At 43.5% G+C, this 9,353-nt stretch overlaps 1 long non-coding RNA gene across 2 annotated transcripts; it reads right to left on the bottom strand.

Moving 5' to 3' along the window:
- Positions 1-4,410: 4,410 nt before the first annotated feature.
- On the bottom strand, positions 4,411-4,844 carry LOC105525371. Of its 2 annotated transcripts, none has more exons than XR_001003915.1 (2): positions 4,794-4,844; positions 4,411-4,700 (listed from the first exon to the last, which is right to left on the bottom strand). It is a non-coding gene; the product is annotated as an uncharacterized LOC105525371 (long non-coding RNA). The 2 variants fall into 2 exon arrangements; XR_001003914.1 differs by having other exon boundaries at positions 4,411-4,697.
- Positions 4,845-9,353: the final 4,509 nt, after the last annotated feature.

Here is a 9,353-nt window from a genome sequence, read left to right as displayed (position 1 = left end):
AGCGGCACAGAGAGGGGCGGAACATCAGTAATCTGAAAAGTCGGGCTCGGGTGTCCCCTGCTTGCAGCCGCGCATTACAGGGCCCTCTTGGTCACAGTGCTGTGCCAGTGCGCCTCCTGCTGGCGACTACAGCAACTGCAGGGCCCCCTCTTACAGTGGTGGCACTAACCCTAACTGCAGGGCCCTCTTGCTTGCAGTATAGTGACGGCACGCCGCCTGCTGGCAGTTGGGGACATTGCAGGGCTCTCTGGGTCACAGTGTAGTAGCAGCACTCCAGATGCTGGCAGCTGGGAACACTGCCCGGCCCTCTTGCTCCAAGTCAAGTGGTGGCTGGACACTGCCGAGCCCTCTTGCTTGCCTTGTGGTGGGGGCACGCCCCCTTCTGGCCGCTGGGGGCCCTGCAGGATCCTGTTGCTCACAGTGTAGAGGCAGCACGCCTTGTGCTGCCAACCAGGCAGGACACTGCAGGGTCGCCTTGCTCATGATGTGGTGCCCATGCGCCACCTGCTGGCAGATAAGGACACTGCAGGATACTCTTGCTCACAGTATACTCGTCGTACGCCCCCTGCTGGAAGCTGGGGACACTGCCAGGCCCTCTTGCTGGCAGTGTCGTCGCAGCGCACCACCTTCAGGCAGATGGGGACTATGCTGGACCCTCTTGCTCCATGTGTGACGGCTGGCAACCCCTAAACGCCGCCTCCTGCACCACTTAAAGTCAGAGCGCCAGTTATTAAGCTCCATCGGTTCCGGAAATTGATGTCCCAGTTCATGTCGAACTTGGAAGAAACATTTTCACCAAGAGGCAATACAAAGATGGCAGATAACTTCATTCAACAAAATACAGTGTGAAGAGCTTATTGTAGAAAAATAGGAGTAGGCTCATCGTGCAGGAAAGCAGCCTAAGAGTCCTGTGCAGGGAATTTTATTTTGGACTTCTTCACATTCCTGCCTCTTTCTCAAGTCTCTGCCTGTTTTCTTTGTCTGCTTTTCCTGCTACTGCCTTAGGTCCCGACTTGCCCCACTTAGGCTTGTGGGATCTCCTCACTGTTGGTTGAGGCACGTGTGTGGTGATCGATCCGAATCCACTCTGGCACAGGGCTCCTCCCCGCCATCCCAGGCAGGCTGACAGCGGTCACATTTCTACCTACTGTGTCTATCTCTTTTCAATGTGCTTCTCTGCCCTAATCTGTACTTATGGTGCCAGGCTTCTTTTAAGAATGTCCCCTTTGTCCTTATCAGCATGTAGCTAACAATATTGTGACATTATTACTGGAGAGTGAATGATGACTACGGCATCTTAAGAGGATTTCTAGGGTGTTTCTGCATAGGTACCTCTTCTCCCTCCTACCCACAATTCACAAGTGCGCATCCACTCCAGTATTACAGATGCAACTAAATGGGAATTTTTCGTGGTCCCTCCAGGTGAGCCTTCCCAGGCTTTCCCTTTTTCAGGAGCTCCCCCTCCTGTTCATGTGTAGCCATCTATCTGTTCTAACAGAGCCCACTACCCTGTGTCTTTTCCAACACAGGGTAAGCTCCCTGTCTGGCCTTCTCTTCAAGTTGTCTCACCTTTCTGGAGTGAACCAAGGTACATCTCTCACACATTGATTGATGTCTCATGTCTCCCTAAAGTGTGTAAAACCAAGCTGGGCCCCGACCATCTTGGGCCCGTGTTGTTGGGACCTCCTGCGGAGGCATCATGGGCGCATCCTCAAACTTGGCAAAATAAACTTTCTAAAAAATCTGAGACCTGTCTCAGATTTTCAGGGTTCACACATGTAATGTAGGATGTCAATGTTTATAAAACAGACATTATTCTACCTACTATTACAAATATGCTGCCAATTAACCTTTGACTTTCTCAACAAAATAAAAAATGTTGATGAGGTACAAATAATATATTTAAACTTAAATAATGTTGCAAGTTTTAATATGGCTAATTTTCAATTTTTCAATACTATTTTTTACTACTTTAACACTGTAAGAAAAATGAGTAATTAAAACATGAATAAAAGTGTTTACAGGGGTGCACATGTTTCCTCCAGCCTCTGCCCATCCCCAGCTTTCATCCCAACTGTCCTGATGGTGGCTCTAAGCATTGCTCCTTTCTCTGTACCAAGACCTCTCCCCAGAAACAAGCCCAAGTCTTACCATATGTTATGGCACGCTGTGATGATGAGTAGTGATGAGCAGCCAAAGCCTCAAGGAAGGGAGATTTTGTAAAACAAGACTTGTAGAATGTAACATGTGAAAGTAAAGCCCAGAGCCGAGCTCCCTCCTCAGCACACGGGGAGCAGACAGGAAGCTTTTGCCTCACCTTCCTCAATGGCGTGTAGTCACGTCTCCCCATGTCAGTCTTAAGGACAATGAAACTCTGGTCTTCACGGTGGACATGCTACCAGGTGCTCCAAAGCCATGGTGACCCACTCTCAGGTGGGTCCTGAGGAGAACAAAGCTCTGGTTCTAATCCTAACCCAAACCCTGTCCCAAGACTTTGACCCTGAACCTATACCCTGATCCCTAATTCTGACCCTTACTTTGACCCTGACTTTGATCTTGACCCTAACCATGACCCCACCTCTAACCACACTTTCGGCCCTGACTCTGACCCAGTCCTAATCCTAACCCTAACCCTATTATTAAGTTTACGATGTATCTCTAATCTTACCCTATAGGGCTAAATAGCTGTACCCAAAAGCACTTTTAAATTATTTAACTTCTTTTCCTTGAATTCTCTAAGGACATCCTAAAGGAGATGTCATTACATATTTTGCAGTCCCTCTGAGTGGTATGGCTTCAGGTAAGAAGTTCTAATACTTTGCAAGACCTAAAGAGTTTGGAGGGTAACAGCACTGGGTTGTTAGGGATACATGTTGGCATTCATGATAGTCATTGGTGCTGTTCTCCAAATATTTTCAGTTCACTTTTTATGAATGCATTCTGACTGCTCCATCCCACCTACTTAAATTTTCACATGGCCACATGACTTTTTTTTTTCTTTGCCAATGGAGGTTAGAAGAAATAACACGTGACTTTTTCAGGAGAAATTTCCAAGAAACAGAGTTCTATTTTGCATGCTTTTTTCTCTTTTCTATAGCAATGGGGATCTTACTGATGGTTCCTTCTTCTGTCTGGATTCCTGTGTTAGGATGACATAGCACAGAGCTACTTCTCACCTGACCCAAGAAGAGATGTATATAAATGAGGAAGAAGATTTTTGAGCCACTGAAATTTGGAGGTTGTTTGTCACCTAGCCCCCATTGACTAATGCAGAGCTGAAGAATGAGTCCGAACTGGATCTGGACAATACATGTGAAGAGCACTCCAGGTTGAGTAAAGTTCAAGTATTATCTCAAAGATAACAGTGAGCACAATATGTTATTGGGGTGGGTGTGGGATAAATAAGGTATGTCAGACGAGAATAATGAGAAACTTAACTTTAAAAGATGGTGCTGATTTGGACTGTGAAGAGATTCAAATGCCCTGGTTAGCATTTGAGATTGTGATGGTTGAACAAACTAATTAAAAGCCCTAAAGGAAGACTTGGGATAAATATCTGAGGGTGTCTAATATCCCAATTTTTCATCCTAGAATGGGCAGAGTCCTTGACCCCATTCTAGGGAGACTTCCAAAAGAAAAAGACCTACATTTCTTCAACAACCCACATTGAGAGACTTTCCTGCACTTTTGACCTGTGGCTAACACTACTCACCTTCCATTCTGTCATCAGCATTTTGGGGAAACACCTTTAACTCTCTATGATTTACAGGTTGTTAAGTGGCCCTTATCATTCCCTCCAGAGGTGAAAAGACTAATGATGATGGTGTCTGAGCTCACAGCAGCAAGCAGGCATGTGTGCTCAGCAGCCACGTGGCTCATCTGCTAGGAGCTTATGAAATATGATGTTCTACAACATTGCTTAACACAAATGGAGACGCTCCTGACTCAGAGGGTTTAATTGCTCACCTAATTCTTTTTCTGCCCTCTTGGGCTCCTAAAATGAAAAGAACTCTGGGGTGATAAAATGAGTCAAAGGGGTACCAGCCGCATCACAGCAAAATAGATTCCTAAAAAATCCCTGGCCTAAGATGACAGCCTTGGCTGGATAAGTTTGAATGTGCTGATAGCGGACATGGGAGAGTGAAGGTGGTTGAAATGTTCATATTAAATAATTTCCACCCAGATTGCAAGAAAAGAGAGAGGAATGGAGATGGCAGCATGAGTCCCTACAATAAAAGCAGATGTTTTGAGATGACTTATATTTGTTCTGACAAAAATTAAAGACAGAGACCAAAGTTTAGCCTGAGGCTACAATTAATTGGGCAATAAGCCAGAGGCACATATGGCATAGACAGATTTAAACATTTCTCCCTTATAGTAATACAAATACTAAACTTACAAATAAATTGATTCCAAATAAAACAAATATTTAAAAAATTTAATGAATAAACACTGGGGTCTACAGTAGTATTTGAAGGAGATCTCAATAACAGATTTGGTTTTTGAAGGTTAGAACTGATAGTCTAGAGATTTCATTTCATTCCAGAGAGGGAAAGGAGGAATTTCTTGGGTTTCTTCAGGAATGCATCTAGCTTTGCCTCATCTTTGAACTATGGATATGGCAGAAGAAAACATGGTGATTTCACAGATTTAAGGTACAAAACGTCACTGGGTTCTCTAAGAAGTCTGGGATTCTTCTGCTGGAAAAATAAGTTTGTTGAGAAAAAATGAGTTGGAGGAGGCTGTTACTGAAGTGAATCAGAATTGTTTTGACTAATCTGCTTATTGCCCACTCTGTAGTGTGGATACAAATTATTCAAGCACAACGTCCTCTTACTGTTCCTGGAATGCAGTGGAAAGAGAACAGATTCATTTTTCTCCCTCAGAACACAACACTAGAAACACCCTACCTCAGATGAGATATTGCCTAATTATTTTCAAAAGACGTGAAAAATGATGGATGTAAGTGTTAGCTACAAAATAAATACATGCTAGAAACAGAAGCATCTGGGTCACAGTTATATTAGAGCTACCTGTGTTCCTGTCACTGAGATTAAAACAAAAATGCCCAATACAATCATTCACAGCATGGGAGAGGGGAAGGGGAAGGACGGAAAGGCCAGTCATAAATGGATTAGAATTTCAGTCCATAAGGAAGTGGCTTTGTGCATTGTCTGTTGCTGTGTGCAAGGTGAAGGCTGGGGCAAGAAAACGTGCAGTAACAAGGGCTCCTTTGTCCATCTCACCTCTCTAGATACCAAGTTTCAGACCTGCTGCATTTTAATTGAAAGGTTGATGTAATTTTATTTTATTTTTTTAAAGGACACTTGTAGTGTTTGAAGTGACAAAGGCTGCTGTGACAAAAAAGCAAGGAAAGGAAATTTTTTTAAAAAAGCAAACAACAACAACAAAACCCCACAGAAAAGCAAACAATGAACAAACAAAAAACAGAGGAGGAAGTCGGCTGTGACTACTTCCAGGAAGGGGCTACAAGAGGCAGTTAGAAATTCTATTTGCTGTGCAACTGTGGGTTTTCCGGCCTGCTTCCTTTCTAAAGTATATTACTTTGTTTTTGGTTCATGAAGTTATCCCTTTCTGTTTTCTGGAACAGCTATGTATTTTCTTTATCTATCATCTATCTACCTGCCTATCATCTATCTATTTACTATCTATCTTTTCTACCTTTCACTATCAAGAGCTTGGGTCAAGCAGATTAGAATTGCAGTGTATGTTCACTCTACCATTTAAAACAAGAGTTCTCATAGGCATTCTCCATCATATCACAAACCTGAGTTTCCTACAACAGGGTGTGGCAAACTACCATGCATGGCCCATGTCTGACACAGTCTGCATTTGTAAGTAAAGTTGTACTGGGACACAACCACATACATGTGCTATATGACGTCTCTGGCTGTTTTCATGGTACAATGGAAGAGCTGAGTCATTAACATAGAGACCGTATGGCTTGGAAAACTTAAAATATTTAACATTTCACCCTTTGCAGAAAATATTCTCTGACTCTTGTTTTAAAAGATCTCTGTTTAGAATGCTACCTGTTGCCTTCTGGATAGAATCACAACTCTTTACCACAATAGACACAGCTTGAACCCTGCTTCTATATCCAGCCTCATCTATTATTTCCATTTCTCCTTATTTTCCTCATGGCCATGCTGATGGATTGTCAGCTTCCCAGATGTGCGAGAATCTCTCCTCCCTTCCTAACATTCTCATGCTCTCCCTCTGCCTCTCGAGAACCTCCTGTCCCATCTCTCATGACAAATCCCTTCTTCAGCCCCTTTGCTCCTTCCTTAAGGATGCCTGTTTGACTCTATTTTGGGTGAAATGCTCCTTCTGCATCTCCCAGAGTCATCCTGTGTCTGTCAGCTACTGCATTTCTTTGCATCTCTGTGTCATATATCACCAAATCTGCCTAAGCTTTCATGAGTTACTGCATGACAACTTCAGACTCCAGCAGCATTGTCCCCACTAACTACGAGGCTTAGACATTTCTCCAGTATGCTCGGGGTTGTGGGATGGTAGCAGTAACAAGCTGGGGAGCATCATCTCTCACATCAGAATCAAACCTGTAGATCTCTGCCATTCATAAGTATTTGGAGTTTAAAATTAGCATAAAGATTTGCTAAATCTTTATTGTTCCTTAAAATAAGAACAAATGGCTTGAATAGGCTTTTGAAACATATGATATTTCCTCTGGTTCATTTTGGTGTTCAGTATTCAGACGTGAATCTAAACACGACTCTGCTCTTAGTAGCTGTGTGACCCTGGGAAAGTCGCTCGATCTCCCTCTGCTAAATTGTGTTGTGTGAGTAATGAGAAGAGAGTTGTTATTTGTATTTGGTGAATAATAACAAACAAAAGGCATTTAGCTTTCTGGAACCTGGCATGTAGTAGATACTCACGAAATACTAGCTCTGTTGATAAAACTAGATGTAAAGGAGCTTTCAAAGTCAACAACAACATCATGCAGTGAAGGACATAGATGAGAAGCTGCTGCTGCAACCTGGAGCTCCTGGGGGCCCGTTTTGTCCGTGATTTAGCAGGAATGCACTACCTTTCCATGAGGAGACACTGCCCACAGAAACCAAGGCCATTATTTGAAAACAAATATATTTTAATAGTGTTTACTTTATGTAATAGTATAATATAAATAATAATTATTAATAATGTAAAATTGTTTACATTATTATGTTACGACTATTGTACAGACCTTTCACCTAGATATTCTGTAGTTGGTGGTCTGTGAGTGGCATTGAGTGACGACTGGTACACTCTGACCTGGGATAGAACAACATGTGCCCCTACAGTTTGCTGAATTTCAGGGCATCACCACCATTTTTCAAGAATGTGTTTTCCTATCCTCTAGAGTTTTGCCCACTTAAGCAGTGGTTTTGCTGTAATAAAGAATTACACTATTTATCAAAATGTTACTTTGGAGAATAAAGTTTTCTTAAACTATCAGGCCCATAGCTAATGCCAGTGGCTCCAAGGATGAAAAGGTAAAAAAGCCTTTTTTTTTTTTTGGACCAAGAGAAAAAATTCACATTTCAAACTGTCTCATGCTAGTCACTGGAAAATTAGAAGTGAACACACTCCCCTCCCAGCCCAATCACAGCTACTAAATAACCAAGATCTCCTGCAGGTGCCTTGGCTTTGTGAGCCTGGAGTTGCTGGCTGGTACTGGGCTTTCTCCATGCTTTCCCCATGCTGTGGCGGACACAGGCACATTGAACAACCTGGGTCCTGGCCTGGCACTGGCTGGGAAGCTATTTGATGTCAGGCTCATAGTGGACTTCTGAGTTGAAAAGAGTGTATGGGTCACCCAGCCCCACTTACTCATTTTACAAAGAATGAAAATGGGGCTCTATTCCAGACATGAGAGTACACATTGTAAAGCTGTGCAAGCTTGCTGTACTTGTATCCGCTCAGCACACACTTACTGAGTGCCAAGTGTCTCCAGCATGAGAGGGGCTCTAGTAACCGGGGTCCCACCCTCTACAAATGACAGCAGCACCTCGAGGGACAGAGGTGCAAAGAGCAAGGTGGGGGCCCTTTTGTTGGAGAGGTGGCTTGGGAGGGTCCTTGGAAGAAGTGACAGCTGAGCTGTTCTCTGAAGGGTGAAGCTGAATTACTTAAAGTTTAGGACAAAGGGGTGTCTAGGGAAGTGGAGCCTATGAGCCAAAAGCATAATGACTTGCCCAGAGAAGTGTAACAAGTTCCATATTGTTTCTATGCCAAATCTGAACAGGAATCAACAAAGGAAAGAGCAGGATCCTGGAGCCAGGGCCTTGGATTTCACCCGCTGGCAACGGGAATGTTCACTGGGAATTTTGGGGGTCAAAACATGAAAGTGTTTTCTTTTAGCTCCAATTCTCTCTGTCTCTCTGTCTCTTTCTGTCCCTCTCTCTCTCCCTTATCTTTAATTTTTGTATTATCCTAAGAAAACACAGATGTGTCAGACGTGGGGATTAGCAGCCTGCTTCTGGATGACTTCAGGGGAGCACTTTGGCCTCTGTGAGCTTATTTACAATAATTCAAGAATCTTGCAAAAAAAAAAAAAGTCATGATAGCAGAGGTTAGAAAATCCCTAGTGTTTCTTCTGATACTTTGAATTTATGATTAATATGTTTAATCTTCATCTTCTGAAAAGTCACCAGTTGCACAGTGAGACCACAAAGGGATTCTGTTTCTGTGGTTTGTGTCTTCAATAGTTGGTAGTTTTGCAGCAACAGCATTGCATGTGGGTTTTAGGCTGATGATGCTCAACAGTGAACAATTCTCTTCACCTGCCTGGGCCCCACTGCCCACCCTTCCATACAGTGCAGGGTCACAGCTGAGCTCTCCGAGACACCTTGCAGGATCTCCGCTTCTGAACTGTCAAGTGTCTTCTAGGTGAAGGCTTAGTCTCATAGCCTTTGTGGCTTCCTCCAGGTAACACTTGGTTTTTTGACCTAACCCTGGTATTTCTGTGACACACGTGTGAATGTGCTCCCTGTGGCAGCGCTGAGGAAGGATTTAGTCATCACAGATGCCGAAAGGCAAACGCAGTGTGCTTTTTTCCAACATCTCCAGTCTTGTATTATTTTTACCCGTCAGCCCATTTGAAAAAGAAAACAAAAAAGCCTCCTGTTAGAATTAAATCCCTTCTGGAGATAATGGGTATCTTTTAAATCTTTAATTTTGTTTAGTCACATTTGCTCGCAGTGCCTGCCAGGATCCACTAGAGGGCAGACACACCCCTGTGTATTTGTGTGGCGCTGGCTGAGTGGTAATAAGAACAGTGCCTGCCAGCATCCACTAGGGGGCAGACACACCCGTGTGTATTTGAGTGGCGC

Source organism: Colobus angolensis, unplaced genomic scaffold (genome assembly GCF_000951035.1).
Source record: "Colobus angolensis palliatus isolate OR3802 unplaced genomic scaffold, Cang.pa_1.0 Scaffold53, whole genome shotgun sequence".
Lineage (NCBI taxonomy): Eukaryota > Metazoa > Chordata > Mammalia > Primates > Cercopithecidae > Colobus > Colobus angolensis.
This window is presented reverse-complemented; position numbering and strand designations above follow the sequence as displayed.